The following is a 15,735-nucleotide window of genomic DNA, read 5'->3' on the forward strand; positions in this document are numbered from 1 at the left end:
ACATAGTTTAGAAAATGTAATGCAAAACTTAACAGAATCCACGGAGAAACTGACAAATCCACTAGCTTAATAGATTTTTAACAGCATCTTCAGTAATTGCTAGATGAACCAGGAAAAAAATGTAAGGATTATAGCAGAGACAGCTACTTTCACCCCAATGTCTGAGGTTATTTCCTTCCTTTAAATATGTACTCAGCATCCAGAGTAAAGATTGTTTCTCAGCTTCCCTGATACCCAGGTGCAGTCGTGTGACCAAGTTCTTGCTAAAGGAGAAAGTGCGAAAGTGGTAAGTACACCGTCTGGATCATGCCCTTAGAAGGAAAGGGTAGGCTGTCTGGATCATCTTTTCTTCCTTCTGGCTGGTTGGAATGGAAATGCGAAGGTAAGAGCTAGAGAATATGAAAACGAATATATGCACGACTGGGACATTATGCTGTACACCAGAAATTGACATGTTATAACTGACAAGACTTCCATTTAAAAAAAAATGAAGGTAAGAGCTAGAGACGGGCCAGGAGATGGGAGCCATGTGTTGAGGGGAAGAGCAACAAAAATAGAAGGAGTGTGGGTCCTGGACATTCTAAACACCATGCATCTCTGATGTGATGACTGCTGTGTGAGAGGGAAGTAAACTCCTGTCTGATTTAAACCACTGTTATTTGGGTCTTTGATACAACATCTACATCATAACAAGTACAAAGTTAGTCCCTGGATGCTGGAGCTACAGAAAACTGAATCTAGGAAGTTACACTCTGGGCCCTGAGAATGCAGACATGGCACGCTGGGTATCTGGGAGCCTGAGCAAGTCATTTGGTAAATGTGTCTCCTCAGATACTTTCCAGGTTTTTCACATGCTGACACAGCCTTCCCCCTTAATTCCTTTATTTTGAAAGACTTCAAGGTAGCTGCCAATAAGTTGTAGCAGAGCAAGATTGGCAGGGCACGGAGATCATTAATAAAACTCGGGAGCTGAAAAACTGCTGAGATTAGTGCTTTTCAACCTTGTTCACTCGTGCACGCATAATATAATGTAATATTTGTGTAGCCCATAGGGGTACATCAATGAGACTGCTCAGAGCCGGTGGTGACCAGCCTGCGTGCTCTGATCATCCCAAATGGAGCCTAAAGGGAACAGTATCTTGGATGTATTTGTAACCTGTTTGTGGCTGAACAGTATGCCCACTGCACTGCTTAAAGAGTGCACTCTGTTTTCCATAAGGTCTTGGAGCTCTGGTCACTCCAACATGGAACTGACCAGAAGCAAGCAACCTAAGAAGCCTAAGAGAGTTTTGACAAAGAACCTGCAAGCCTACCCTGCGAGCGTCTGTGCTTGTTCACTCCGTAAAGCAATTCCCAAGCCCCCAAGTCTGGACAAGCAGGAATTTGCAATAAACCATTGCCTGACCAAGGAGGCACACTTTCAGTAGCCACTTCAACGTGCCCCAGACAGGTAAGAGGCAGGGAAGCACTTTCTAATGGCAACGCCAGATGACAAAGGGCAGAGAAGTTCCTGCCAGGCCTGAAACAACTTCCACATGGGCTGTGCAAGAATTGTCCTCCACTGCCAGGACAGGACATCTCCACATGCCCACTCGCACTGAATTTTTCCTATGGAGGAATGACTCCCAGGTGTCACTAAAGTTCCCTCTTCCTAGTAAGGAGTTTTTAATCACCAACATTCTATTCATACTCCACCACCAGGTAGGAGGTGGACAAGAGTGTGCATAGAAATAGCCTTCATTGTAGGTGGCTGCGTTCTGCAAAGCCAGACCTGATGGAGTGAACGGAGCATCACCCAGTAAGTCTACAGCTCTGGAGGGAATTTCAGGAATGGATTGTGGTCCTTGGGGAGGGAAGATCGTGTTATGTGTGGTAAGAGGGGCACGTTGGCATATTTGGGTAGGTATAATAGGTCTCTGTCATATCAGCCCAGGACTGCTTATGCTCAGACTATTTTGAGAGACAGAAATACTTCCACCTAGTTTAAATCACAGAATGGTTGGGCCTTTACTATTTCTTAACTACTGGCCTGTATCTTGACTACCACAGAGATAGAGTATGTTAGAATAACACAACCAAAAAGCACCAGGAAACTTGCATAAGAATAGTCCTAGCAGCTATTTTTAGAATTGTAAAAAAAAGATTACAGACAATTCAAATATCCATCAAGGACAGAGTGGATAAATAAATTGTAGTTTGTCAGACAATGGAATACAAAATAGTGGGGAAAAAGGAATAAACATAAATATCAACCATCTACATACATGATGCTTAATAAGAGAAAAGCACAGAAAAATGCATACAACATGATTCCATTTATGTAAGGTTTTAAATGAGACGAAACTAAAAGACTCATTGTTTAGGTATACATTCATAAGTGGTATATCCCTTGTTAATTTTGTGTGTCAAAATGAGTGGGCCGTGAGGTGCCCAGATTTTTGATCCGACATTATTCTGGTATTCTTGGATGAGATTAGCCTTTAAATCAGTAGACTGAGTAAAGCGAATTTCTCTTCCTAATGTGGATGGGCCTCATCCAATCAGTTGAAGGCCTGAGTAGAAGAGAAAGGCTGACCCTCCCTCGAGTAAGAGGGATTCTACCTGTCTGATGACCTTTGAACTGGGATATTTGGTTTTTCCTTGCCTTCAGACTCCAGCTGAAACATTAGGTCTCAAGACTGCTGGCCTTTAGACTGGAATTCCACATCAGCTTCCCTGGTTCTCAGGCCTTCAGACTTGGACTGACTGGAACTCCACCAAAGCTTTCCTGGGCCTCCAGTTCACTGACTCATCCTGCAGATCTTGCCAGCATCCGTAATCACATGAGCCAATTCCTTATAATAAGCCGTTTTTGATGTTTATATACATCCTATTGTTTCTGTTTCCTTGGAGAATCCTAATACAACCATTTGAAAAAATAAAGCAAGGATGATTAACAAAGAATTCAAGGCAATGGTCACATCTTTTAGGGACAGAGAGTAGGATCCATTCAGAAGGGGACACACAAAGGACTGCAGTGTTCATGACGATGCTCGGTTGCTTCAACCTAGGTGGTGACCTTCGTGAATCTTCACCTCATTATTAGCCTTTAAAGTGTACTTTTACTATATTTTCTTTTTATATGTATGATATGTTTCACAGAAAAATTGAAAACGTTTTTCATTAAAAAATGTTGCAACTTTGAAAGTGCAGCATAAAAAGGTGAAAGCTTGCATAGGAGCCTGAGGAAGGGTGGTCAGGGCAGATGTCACCAGTTGTCCCTGCCAGGCCTTCTGCATCTGCATCTCACAGTCATTGTGTTTGTTTACTGATCGCATGAAGGACTTCCAAATAAATACTTCTGTTTTTTCTCAACATGCGGTTGACAGAGGCAAGAAAAGGTCAGTTTCTCCTTAAAAGTGGCGTGAGTCCAGCAGCTCCTGAGGCCAAGTGGGGCACCACTTTCTCCCCAAAGCAGACATCGAGGTCATACGACACTCACAGAGAGGCAGGCATTGCGAACACCCCTCCCCTAATTTGGTTCTGAACTTCTTTGGATCATTCCACTGAGATCATCTCAGACAAGAAAATTTTAGTCCCTGAGAAAGATAAATGGTCTGAAGAAAGCACACAGGAAATCATGAATTGAGCATCAAGGGAAGTAAATTCAGTTCACTTAGTTTTTTGTTTTTTTGGGTTTTTTTGTTTTTTTTTTTTAAATCTACTCATGACTCATTCATGGAAAAGTTTAAAATCCCACAATCATTCATCACGCTGGTGCGGAATGTGGAGCTGGATGCGCCAGTTAGCTGGACACAAAGTTTTCTTCCAGCTAACTTGACAGAGGCAAGTTCAGCATCTCTCCTGGCTGCGGGGAACATTCTTGGCTAGAAGCAGAAAGGACAGAAAGAGAGGCCAGTTCTTGTCCGCCTTGGGGTGGAGCACTGAAGTGATGTGATTAGGTCTTCACTAACCTGGGTTAAAAAGGGAACATCTGCTTATTCCTAAGTCATGTCCAGCATCTTCACTAGCTTAAAGGGTTGGAATTCTCCCTTATTCTTCCCTGCTCCTCGCCCATGTGCCCCATCATTGCCTTTCCCCATGTCCCTTCTTTTTGTGCTTGGTCCTCCTCTGTGGATCCTGCTCCTCCTTCGCCTTGGGTCCTGATGCAGGCTCCTTGCTCTTGTTTCTATTCGTCATGACTTTGGACCATCCTTTACCTTCCAAATGGAGTTTTCTGGAAGCCCTTATATATGAGCCTGGAAAGGATGGACCTAGTGCCAAGATTTTTGCTCCTTCATCTCATTTCATTTGACAGCAAGCAACTGAGAATAGCCCTAAAGATAAAGTTCAAACTCCTTAACATGGTTTATATAGAGCACGAGTTCATTTAGATACCACCTTATTGTCATATGTTAAGTCTACTGCAGGAGACTCAAAGCATGAGAAGCTGAACATTCCTTCCCTTCGTGTTCTGGAAGGACAAGCAAACATATGTCTTTTGGACTCTTTGCCTTAGCAATAGTGGGGATTAATATTCCTTTGTTTTTCCAGAATGCCACTAAAGATACCTTTGGATGCCTCTGTTTGGAAGGCAGAAGTAAGGATAGAAATAGGTACTTTGAGAAGAAAAAGCATGTGACCCAATCCTAGAGGGAGAACCAATTCTTGGTCCTTGTGAAACTGGAGGTACAGATAAGTTGTTTCATGAGCGGCAGGGACCAGGACTCAGCTTATTTTCATGGCCATGGAGGGGATGGTGGCAGGAACCCAGATACACCTATGTTCTAGGATGCTGGGGCCTGAGCCTTGCACCTGTGAATCCATGGAAGATGTGCCTGTCTCTGCAGTGTTCATCATGGATGGAGAGAAGCTTCTGCCTTTCAGAGGGAGAGAAGCCCAAGGTCAAAGGGCATTGGAGGCAGCAGCTAGCATAGAGGACACATCAGGGGAATATTTCAGAATTCACACACAAGGAAGAGGTAATGATCCCCAGAAAAGTGACTGAGTATAGACATCCCCTCAATGCTTAGCAGAAATAAACGGAGCCACTTGCAACAATTTAGAGATATAAGGACTATGATTTTTCTAACATCTCCAGAGTCTGGGGAAAATTTACTTCTCCCCAGCTTTGCTTTACCCTTTTATCAAATTGTATTTTTCTTTACTCTAGTTTAGTTAAAGATTTTTAAAGTACACCATGAGTTTCTTTGCATCCAAACCTTTGTATTTGTTATTGTATCTGTTTTAAATACTTCTGTCTCTTGTCTTCCCATCCCAACACACATGAACATGCACATACACACACACACACAGTCCCAATATGCAATCACCCTTAGGTGAACAGAAATTTGGAATGGGACCATGTGACCCTAGGGTTGATGGTAAGCCTGCCTATTTTGATTTATTTGTCTAGCTGAATAGGGATTTTTACTTGTATAACTTGGTCACTGCTAAATACAGCATGAAAAACTTACACAAAAAAATAAAATTTGGGTGTAGCCCTGATTTGGAAAGGAAGAAAAGTGCTAGCAGAGTTAAAAGAATCCTGTACAGAAATATGTTTCCAATCAAAGCTGAGAAATCCGAGGAACCAAAAGACTGTCACTTGCCTTTTATTATAAATCTGATGCACTAGCAAAGGCCTTGAATTGTTCAGCAGCTCTGGTTACAAATCCATAAAATAGTCCTCTCTAAGGAGCTATTTCAACCTTTTTTATATAACACTCATTATAAATTAATTCTCCCTGACAACTAACTAGGGAAATATTTTAATCTGGATAGACAAAAATCATACTCTCCTAAGAAGCCACTGTAAGTTCTATGTTCTGTTCCTAAAAACGATTTTATTAAGGTTCAAGAGTGATTTGCAAACCAATGTTGTTTTGATGTGTCTAATACAGAATATAGTTGCTGAGTTTAACTACTGAATTAGTCCCTCTTGGTACACATCACATTGGAAGCAATCTTGGGGAATGATAGTGAAATTGAACCTTGTTTCATGTTGTGATTACCTGTATTATTATTACTTTCTCCCCTGAAAGGCTTAAAAAAAAATTACGTTTTTCTTGGGAATAGAATGAAAGCAAATATTCTGCTATGCAGACATACAAGAGTAAAAATAACACATGTTTCAAAGAAACCTAAGACAGTTCTGCCTGCAGGAGGTTTGTCTTCTTGTCAGAAGCCTATAGATTAGGTTTGCTACATTAAAATCAAGTCATACATATTTCAGTTGAGGGGATATGGGAGGTAGAATTATATGTCTGTGTTGCATGCATAAAACACCAGCAAATAACTCAGTGGTTGCAGAAGAGTTGTTTCTTTGGGTAGGGATTTTGCCAGCACGTTTTGTAGCTTTGCAATCCTCCTGAGCAAAGTGATAAAGGTGATGAATGTCTATTTTGAATTAACTCCTGTTACAGTGAAGTGCCAGCTGAGCCAAGCTCTTTCAGTCGTGACAATTCAAACGTATCTCGTTCTTTTTATGAAAATCTGAGCAATAACTTCTTGAAAAGCAAAACCCGACAAGAAGTACACCTCCCTGGTGATAAAAGATGGATGGGAATCACTGAATGGATTTTTGATATGTCATTGTCAGATTGCACTGGACACTGCAATCGCTCAGTTGCATAGTTCTCCCCAGCCTTTGCTCTGCGTTCTCAACATCAATTCCATCCAAGCCTCAGTCTTTGGCACTTCTCCAAAAAGGAAAGATGTGGATTTTTATATCTTCCCGAATACATCTATGAAATAGCTGTGACCATTGTAAATAGAATGTGAATATTACACTTTTCTGACAACACATTGAATCATAAAATGTTTAAGAGTTGAAAGAGGCCTGAAAGATCATCTTTACTTTACCCTAAGGAAATTCTGGCCACAGGAGGTGATATAAATTACCAGTTAGTCAGGAGAAAAGCCTGTATTGGAACTTAGCTCAATTTACGGTGTAGAATAGGTGCTCAATCAGTTTTAGCTGAATTGAATTGAATTGTAATATATTCTAGCTCAGAATGCAACAAAGATGACTTATTTTATAGATGCTTAAAATGACTCAGAAAGTCATCTCTGTTCAGGAGAAGAAAAGCGAACATTTCTTATTTTATACTATGTGTCAAACATTATGCTAAATGCTTTACATACGTATGTTTTTACTGTTCAGTCAGGAATATCTTTTATCCTTTTTCTTTCTTCACACCAAGAAGCCAAGATCAGGAAGATTAAGTAACCTGGCCAAAGTTACCAAGCTAGTGAATAAAAGAACAGGGATTCCAACTTGGGACAATCTAACTCCAAAGCTTGTTTTTTTTTAACCACTATACTGTAACCAAGTGTTTTTACTGGCCAAGTTAAAGAACTGAAATGTCCACAGAATGGTGCCAAGTAATGCCTGTCATAAAATACAAATTTGTTGATATTAAGAGAGTTGAACTGAAAAATGCAAAGACAATAGTCTAATTTGACTTCCAATTCTGGTAACTTGGCAAACTAAGCTAATTCAGAAACTCTCAGATAACAACTACTTGGAGAGCAGAATGCATTTATTTTTAATGTGCTATCCCTGAGGCACTTAACAGGAGATCACGTATACACGTGCATACACACACATACACACACGGGCACACAGGAAAGATACGATACAGCAACAAGCAAAGATGAAGGATTCCTATTTGGAAAGCAAGTCTTGTCAAAAATTAATTCTCCATCAAAATTACAAAACATATTTGAAAAAGATTCACCTTGAGTAAGAGTTATCAGGCCCAGTAAGTAGTAGGATTAATACCTCCCAAAACTTGGAATAATTGATCAATATTGTATTACCTATAACACATGTCTGAAATGATGACAGAGATAGAACCCACTGGGATATAACAAGACACTCTGAAAAAAACAAGCAGATGTGAAGAAAAGAAAAATCAATCTCGAACTTATAAAAATGAAAAAATATAGCAATTCAAATTAAGTCCTCAATCTGTAGGCCTGGCTGAAGAGAGAACTGGTACAACTGAAGAGAGATCTGAACAACTTTCCCGACAGTAGCTTAGGAATCTGAAGAGTTAGAACAACTGAAAGAAATTCTAAGCACCACAGAGGATGTGGTGAGAAGATTCAACATTATCTAATAGGAGTTCAGAAGGAGAGAAAAGAAAAAGGGTGTTGGCAATGTTCAATATAATACTCACTATTCAGTGATTGAATGCATTTCTAGATCAGGCAAAGGACACATATTTTCAAGTGGAATGCATACATGTCCCAAGGAGTTTAAAAAATACAAATCCACACCATTTAAGGGATTTTTTGGCCAAAGTCTAGACAGACTCTTTTTTCTATGCCAATATCCCAATCAATTAAAGGATTATTTTTTTGTAAGGCAATAAATAAAAAACTTAGAAATCCAAGAAAAAATCATTAGTCAAAATGGTTTTTCAACAAGTCCACTTATCCTTTACTCAAAATAACAAATATCTAATCATCAGATAGTCACTCTCATTGTTTCCAAATATTACTTTTATTGTTTCATAACCCCATAGCCTTCTGCGGTTGAGATTTGTATCTTTTGTTTCCCACATCCATCAGTGCAGAACTGAAGGACATCTACATCTACAGTCATCCAAGCAGAACTGCCATCTTAGGAGTGACAAACCTAAAGAAGTCTGTCCTTGATAAAGCTTTGTGGACACAATCTAGCAAGTGCTCTTCCCAGCAGGACCACACATATCCTAGGAAACCTAACAGATTCAAAGACAGTTACAAGTTGTATAACCTCTAAATGAGTCAGGTGTAAATAAATGGGAGGGAGGAAAACTCAAACCAATAGAAAATGGGAAAGAAACTTAAGAAAAAATAACATTCAAAGAAAATACAAAGTAACATGGAAGAAATAAATCCAAGTACACCATTAATCACAATAAATGCCAATGGGCTAACCTTACCAATTCAAAGACAGAGTCTCAGTTTGCATTTTAAAGAAGTATTGCTATATTCTATCTAGAGAAGGCATGCTAAAAATGTAAGATGACAAGAAGAAAAAACAAAAGGATAGAAAATATATGCCAGTCAAATAGCAAGCAAACGTTATTATAGTGAGTGATACCTAGTCTCTTCAGCTGGGCATGGCCTAAGGGCAAGGCCCACGTGCGCAGCAGCTAGAATACACTCAGCTTCGGATTATATGCTGTCCTGTCAATTTTTGTGGGATGTGAATATTTCAGAATTCATGTACAAGGAAGACAAAAATAACCATTTTATTTATTTTTCCAACTTATTTTTTGAGTTGACGCTTAGTTCATTAATTTTCAATCTTCAAATTTTCTCTTTTCACATATATATATTATATGCTGTAAATTTTCTTCTCTAAGCATTGCTACATTCCATTAATATTAACATTTAGTGTTTCCATTGTTGTTTACTTTTAAAAAATTGAATATCCATTATGATTTCTTTTTTTGAGAAGTGAGAATTTCAATTTCCAAATATTTGTGGTTTTCTTTTCATTCCAAATTATATTTTATATTTAGGTACAAAGAACATATAGTGACCAAAGAGAAAGGTCCCTACTTATGAAAATAATCGCCTTGAGTAAAGTGTGTTGGAATAATTGAATCTTTTCTTAGAGATTCAGTATACACACCCACATACCCACACACACACACACATAAAAGAACTTGAGAAGACGTGCAGCTAAGCAACCTAGCTGTTATTTTTAATATCCCAAAGTTATTTAATCAGATGTCTGTTTATAATGTTGCACCAATTACAGTGATGCTCTTGGTGCCCTGCCCATATCCCCTCAAAACACAAAAATTCCCGTCCATGCCCATAACTACAAGCAGCTGAGTGCGTTCCCTTGCTCCAGAGGTGAGAGGAAGGCTGAGAAGCCCTTGGGAGCAACCTTTAATCATCGATGAGTGGGAGAGAGTCAGTACTCTAGCTTCCCTGTTCCTTGGACAAGACAACTTTCGAGTGGAAAGCATGTTCTCTAGTATCTTTCAGAGTGCCCCAGTGGGACCAAGCCCCAATGGCCCACAGTGGAAACCTGCTTTATAACACATATTTTCCTGACTTTCTTCTTTACTATCTCATTTCCCCACCCTTTACTGGTGCTCCTAAGAAGTCAACCCAAAACACCAATTGACAGCTTGAAAGTATCCAGTGTTCTGAAAGGAACAGAGTTTGAGGATAGAAGTTTTAAAGCTTTGGGTTACCATCAGTTTCATTATTCGCTTTTGTTGGAGATTAGAGGAATTTATTCATATTCATGAAATAAAGAACTATAGGCAAGTCAAAAAATACATTTTATCCCAGCAGAGAGCTTATGGTCCCTCGTTCTACTTTTGAAAAACTTGAAACTTAAAAAAAAAAAATTGTGTTGTTTATAAGACACCCTGTGTATGGAATTCTGTTAGAGCAGCCAGGACAGACTAAGAAAAGGGCTCTTTATCCCAGAATCCATGGATGACTGAGAATACAGAAAGTCTTTCAACTTGGAGATGGATAGATAGTGAGACAGATAGCTTAAACTAGATAGAAACATATCTAGATAGCTATCTAAAAATATATATATCTTTTTATTTTCAGTAACCTCTAACTATAATTTAATATTTCCTTCAGCTGGGTATGTAGGCAACAAACCACACAGGAGAATTGGCAGCCTGTCACTTTATGACCTGTAAAAACTGTTGTTGTTTTTTTTATCACATTACAATTGTAGATGTGTTGAAATATTATTTTCACTCATCACAACCTCAAAATTATGGTCTTAATAAAACACATAACTATAATTTAATTATATAAATAATCAATAATCAATAAAGTTATTCTATTATTAAATCAATAAAATAATAAAATTAATAAAATAAAATTATACTTCTTAATAGTTCTTGTTATCTCATAAATATATATAAAATATATACAACTATATCAACTATATTTGTTTGAATATTTTGATAACTTTTTCTACGTATTTGGTTTCTTTTGGAATCCTATGTGTATTTTGTTTTATGCATTTAAAAACATTTTTTTTGAGAAGAGACCCATAGGCTTCACCAGACTGCTCAGGGATTCAAGGCATGGAAAAGATTAAGAACACCAGTGGGCACTATTAATGCCCATTTCACACTTTGGGAGACTGAGGCAGAGAAAGCCTAAGCAGTTTGCCCAAGGTCGAAGAGCTCATAATTAGCAGAGCTAGGCTAGGAACCCAGGTAATCTGGCCCCAGAGTGCACGCCCTCAACCAAGACCCTGTGGCGGCCCCTCTCAGCGTCCTTGAAAGCCTAGAGGGGCTGCTAGACTGCAGGGGGGCGTGGTCTCCCCGCGAGTACACTGGGCCGCTCATCCGCGCCTCGCCTCGCGGCCAGGTGTGTTCAATTAAGCCCTTAATTGGCTTCGCCGGTTCCGGCCGGTTGCCTGCCTCTCCCAGCGCACCTCCCCCTCCCCTCTCCTCAGTTTTCCAGCCACCCTGCTCTTCCAACTTCGCCTCTCCTCTTGCTGGAGAACCTCCACCCTTGCCTGCCTTCTCATCCTGTGGTCTCCACTTCCGTGTCATCTCCACACAGAGGGTCTGCGGTTACCTTACCAGAGTAAGTTCTTTTCCTTTATATGTTTTATATATTAATCCTTTCTCAGTTCTGGGTATCGCAAGTACCCTTTCCCAATTTTTGGCTTTTTACCTTCTTTAATAGAAAAGTTCGGTGAGGGTAAAATTCTTAATTTTCCTGAGTCAAGTTGATGCATCTTTTGCTTGACAGTTTGTGCTTTTTGTTTCTAGAGAAATCATTCCTGGGGGGAGGGTGTAGCTCAAGTGGTAGAGCTGTGCTTAGCATGCACAAGGTCCTGGGTTCAATCCCCAGTACCGCCTCTAAAAATAAATAAATAGACCTAATTACCTACCCACCAACAGAAAAATGAAATAAAATAAAATAAAATATTCAAGAAAAAAAAATAATTCCCTACCTGCATGGTCACTGAGATATACTTTTGTATTTCTTCTTAGAGTGTTAAAGTTTTGCCATTCACATTTAAGCTCTTGATACATCTAGAATTGACTTTGGTGAAAGTTGTGAAGAAGGGGTTCTATTTTTTTTGACATATGAATCTGAAGCATTTTTTAAAAATCCTTTTGTTTTAGGCTGTTTTAATTACAGGGTATCGTATTTCCTAATGAAGGAACACAGGGTGTTTAACAAGGAGAGAAAACTGATGCTCTCTGTGAAGAACTTGCCATGAGTTGTGGTATGGAGGAATGAAAAAAGCACATTTCTATTTTATATTTATACTAAGCATTTCCTGAAGGAATTAAAACTGGCCAGTTTTAATTAAGTGCTCAAAATTTAAACTCTTTTAAAGGGAAGAAATGAGATATATAGAGTCGGCAGTCATCCCTCCATGTTTTGGATGCTGCTTCTTGAGGTAGTGCCTAGCACTACACCCAACAACTTGGCACTTAACATTCAGAAAGTGAAACGTCTTTGAAAAAACAAAACAAACCAAACCTCAGGAAGCACGTACGGCCAAGTGTGCATACACGTCTGTGTGTTTGTGTGTCTGCATGAGTGCGAAGTAAGGGGGAAAATGCAGAAATGGCGGTGTGGCATTTCATCTTGAAAAACACACCCTCCCCCAAGTACAGGACGACAGAAGGTGACAGAGAGAGGGAGGGTCCTTGGAGCAATGTGAGGTGGGATTGTTGCTTTTATAAACTCGTGAGTTCAGCTGGTCACCCCGGTTATTCTTACCAGGAATAGGGAAAAGAAGGGAAGATAGAAGGGAGGAAGTGGGCAACTGGCAGAAATTTCTGCTGTGGGATCTGCATGTACAGCCTTAATAATTTGCGAGTTATTCTTGGCACACAGCAAGACATGTCAGGGCCCTAGATTATGGACCCAGGAATCCCTGATAGATGAATGAAAGGTCACAGCTGAACACGTAGAAAGACAGCTGGTGCCTAGGAGTAAATGATTACAGCTGTAACCTCCCTACTGCAAGATCAATAGCTCCAGTATTTTATTCCTTTAATTGGGCTTTAATCTCAAAATGGCACAGCAAGACTTGATGTTTCAAAGTGAAAACACAGAGAGGGAGAAAAATCCTTTTACAGACTTTTATATAACGATATTATATAGAACGAAACTGGGTAATTGCCACTTACTCTCTTATTAGGATGCCGTAAGTGCTGTGACTGGGTCTGATTCTCAGTAGTCCTGTAGGGTAGGAGCGAAGAGCTCAGATGCTGGAGCTAAACTCCTTGAGTCCTAATCTTGAAGCCACAATTCATTACTTGTTTTTTTCTTTACAAGTGACTTTCTCTCCACGCCTAAATTCCTTTAGAAGAGTGGAGAGAGGGAGTAAAAATAGCACCTGCCTCATGGAACTCTTCTAAGGGTTGGATGAGTTAGCACCTGTCAAATGCTCCAGCAGAGCCTGATCGGTAACATTGCAGAACTGATAGACCCCACGCTTTCCCAGCCCATGGGGTTGCTTTTTAACTTTTGAACTTGCACGTTATCATGTTCTTTTACTATTAAGTAATCTCAATTTCATTTATTTGGTGGAAAGCATCAAACTGTTCGCTGTTTCCTGGTAAAACAGGATGCTAAGAGCAGAGTGCCACAGCAGAGTAATTACATTGACAAGAGCCAGTTTCCATCAGCATAGAAGCACACTATTATTTTTTCCATCTATTATTTCTCTGATGTTGTTTTAAAATACTTTTGTGACCCTGTTTTCGCTAAAAGCCGTTGCACCATTTCTTTAATTTTCCTTTATGTCAAAACTCCTTTAAATTGTCTCTATTTTTTGTTTCCTGTTCTTACTTCTTTTTCAATTCCACTCTCATTCGGCTTTTACCTCTCACTTGACGCCACTCATACTGTTCTTACCAAAAGTCACTGATGCTTTCCAGGATGTTTAATCTACTAGTGATCTCTCAGCCGTCATCTAATTCGACCATAGAAGCCCTTGGTATCTGATCGTTCCGCCTGGAAACTCTCTTTCACTTGGCTCCTGGATAACATGTTTCCTTGGTTTTCTTGGTGTGGGCTCCTCTGGTTCCCCTTCTCTTTCCATTGGAGTGCTCCAGGATTCAGTCGTTGGATCTCTTCTCTACCCTTTTGATAATCTCATCCAATTCCATAATTTCAGATAACCTCTCTGTGTTCATGTCCAAAATATTTATTTTCAGCCTGGATTCTCCTCTGGCCCTAGACTCATATATTTAACCACCTTCTCAAGATCCTCAATTAAAACTCTTATACACATCTCAAATTTATCCAAAACTAGAATTCAGGTCCTCACCCTAAAATTGCCATACACATTTTTTCTCATCTCAGAAAATGGAAATGCCCCTCTTTCCAGTCACTCAGACCAAGTATCTCAAAGTTACTCTGAGTCCCTTCTATCTCATCCTGTATCCACCTGATCCATCAGGAAATTCTGACAGCTCTACCTTTAATACATATTGAAAATATAACCACTTCTCATCACCAGGGTGGTCCAGTCTGCCATCATCTTTGGCTTAGTATATCACTTAGTATCCTCTAACTGGTCTCCCTGTGTCCACATTTGCCCTTTCCTATAGTCATTATCAACAAAGCAGCCCAGAATGGTCCTTATAAGACTCTCAAAATTTCAGAGTGGCTTCTCATTTCTTTCAGAATTTAACCCAGAATTTAACCCCAATGTACTGCAAGCCTCCCCCCCCCCATACTCTCTTACCTTTCTGACTGTATTTCCTTACTTCGTCACTACTTCTCAAACATATTAGGCACATTCCTGGCTCAGGGCCTTTGCACAGACTGTTCCTGATGTCTGGAATGCTTGCCCACCAAATACCTGCCTGGTTTACTGCACATTTCCCTCAAGTAATGCTCAAATGTCTTCTTCTCACTGATGTCCATGGATCCTCATAAATCTAAACTGTAGCTTTTCCTGGCACTCTTAGTTTCCTTTATCCCTTCTCTACTAGCCAGAGTACTGATCCCATTCTGATATACCATACCATGTCTTATTTATTATGTTTGGGTTTTGTTGTTTGTGTTCCCGTTTGGGAATGTGAGTGCAGGAAATTTTGTTGACTTTGTTCATTGAACACCTAGAGTAGTACCTGATACATATCAGATGTGCAATAAATATTTATTGAGTGAATTAATGGATGAATGGATAAAGTGCAGTACAGTGTGCTAGTGGTCACAGGCCAGAGTGTAACCGAGCGGGACCCTGTGGGGCCTTCCAGTGTCAGACCCCTCCTCCATATCCTCTGCTGTAGCTCCTCTCTGAAGGGCCCAGGTAATAGTATCTGATGTATATTTCCTGAGTTTTTTCAGATGCTAAAAATCACAACTAAAGGGAAGAAATTAATACATGATGATTAAGAGCACGTGGCCCCCAGACCTCCTGGTGCCTACGGGTTGATAGTGTTGACCACCCTGTTACCTCCACATTAACCAGTTGTGTGAGAATTGTGCACAAGCTGATCACATACCCCCACCTTTCCTGGCTTTTAAATATGCTTTGCTGAAATCCTTCAGAGAGTTTGGGGTTTTCTTGGTCATGAGCTACCCTTTCCTCCTTGCTCAACCCTGCAATAAAGCTTCCTGTGCTCCAGACACCAACGTTTCAGTTTGTTTGGCCTCATGGTGCAGCGGGCACACGAACTGGCCTTTGGCAACAAGAGCAAAAGCCTCCACTCTGGTTTGACTGAGCCATGCTATAGTAAGGTGGGTCCCTACAGTTGAGCCAAGCATCTCAGGGTGCCG

The sequence above is a fragment of the Camelus ferus genome, chromosome 4 (genome assembly GCF_009834535.1).
Source record: "Camelus ferus isolate YT-003-E chromosome 4, BCGSAC_Cfer_1.0, whole genome shotgun sequence".
NCBI lineage: Eukaryota > Metazoa > Chordata > Mammalia > Artiodactyla > Camelidae > Camelus > Camelus ferus.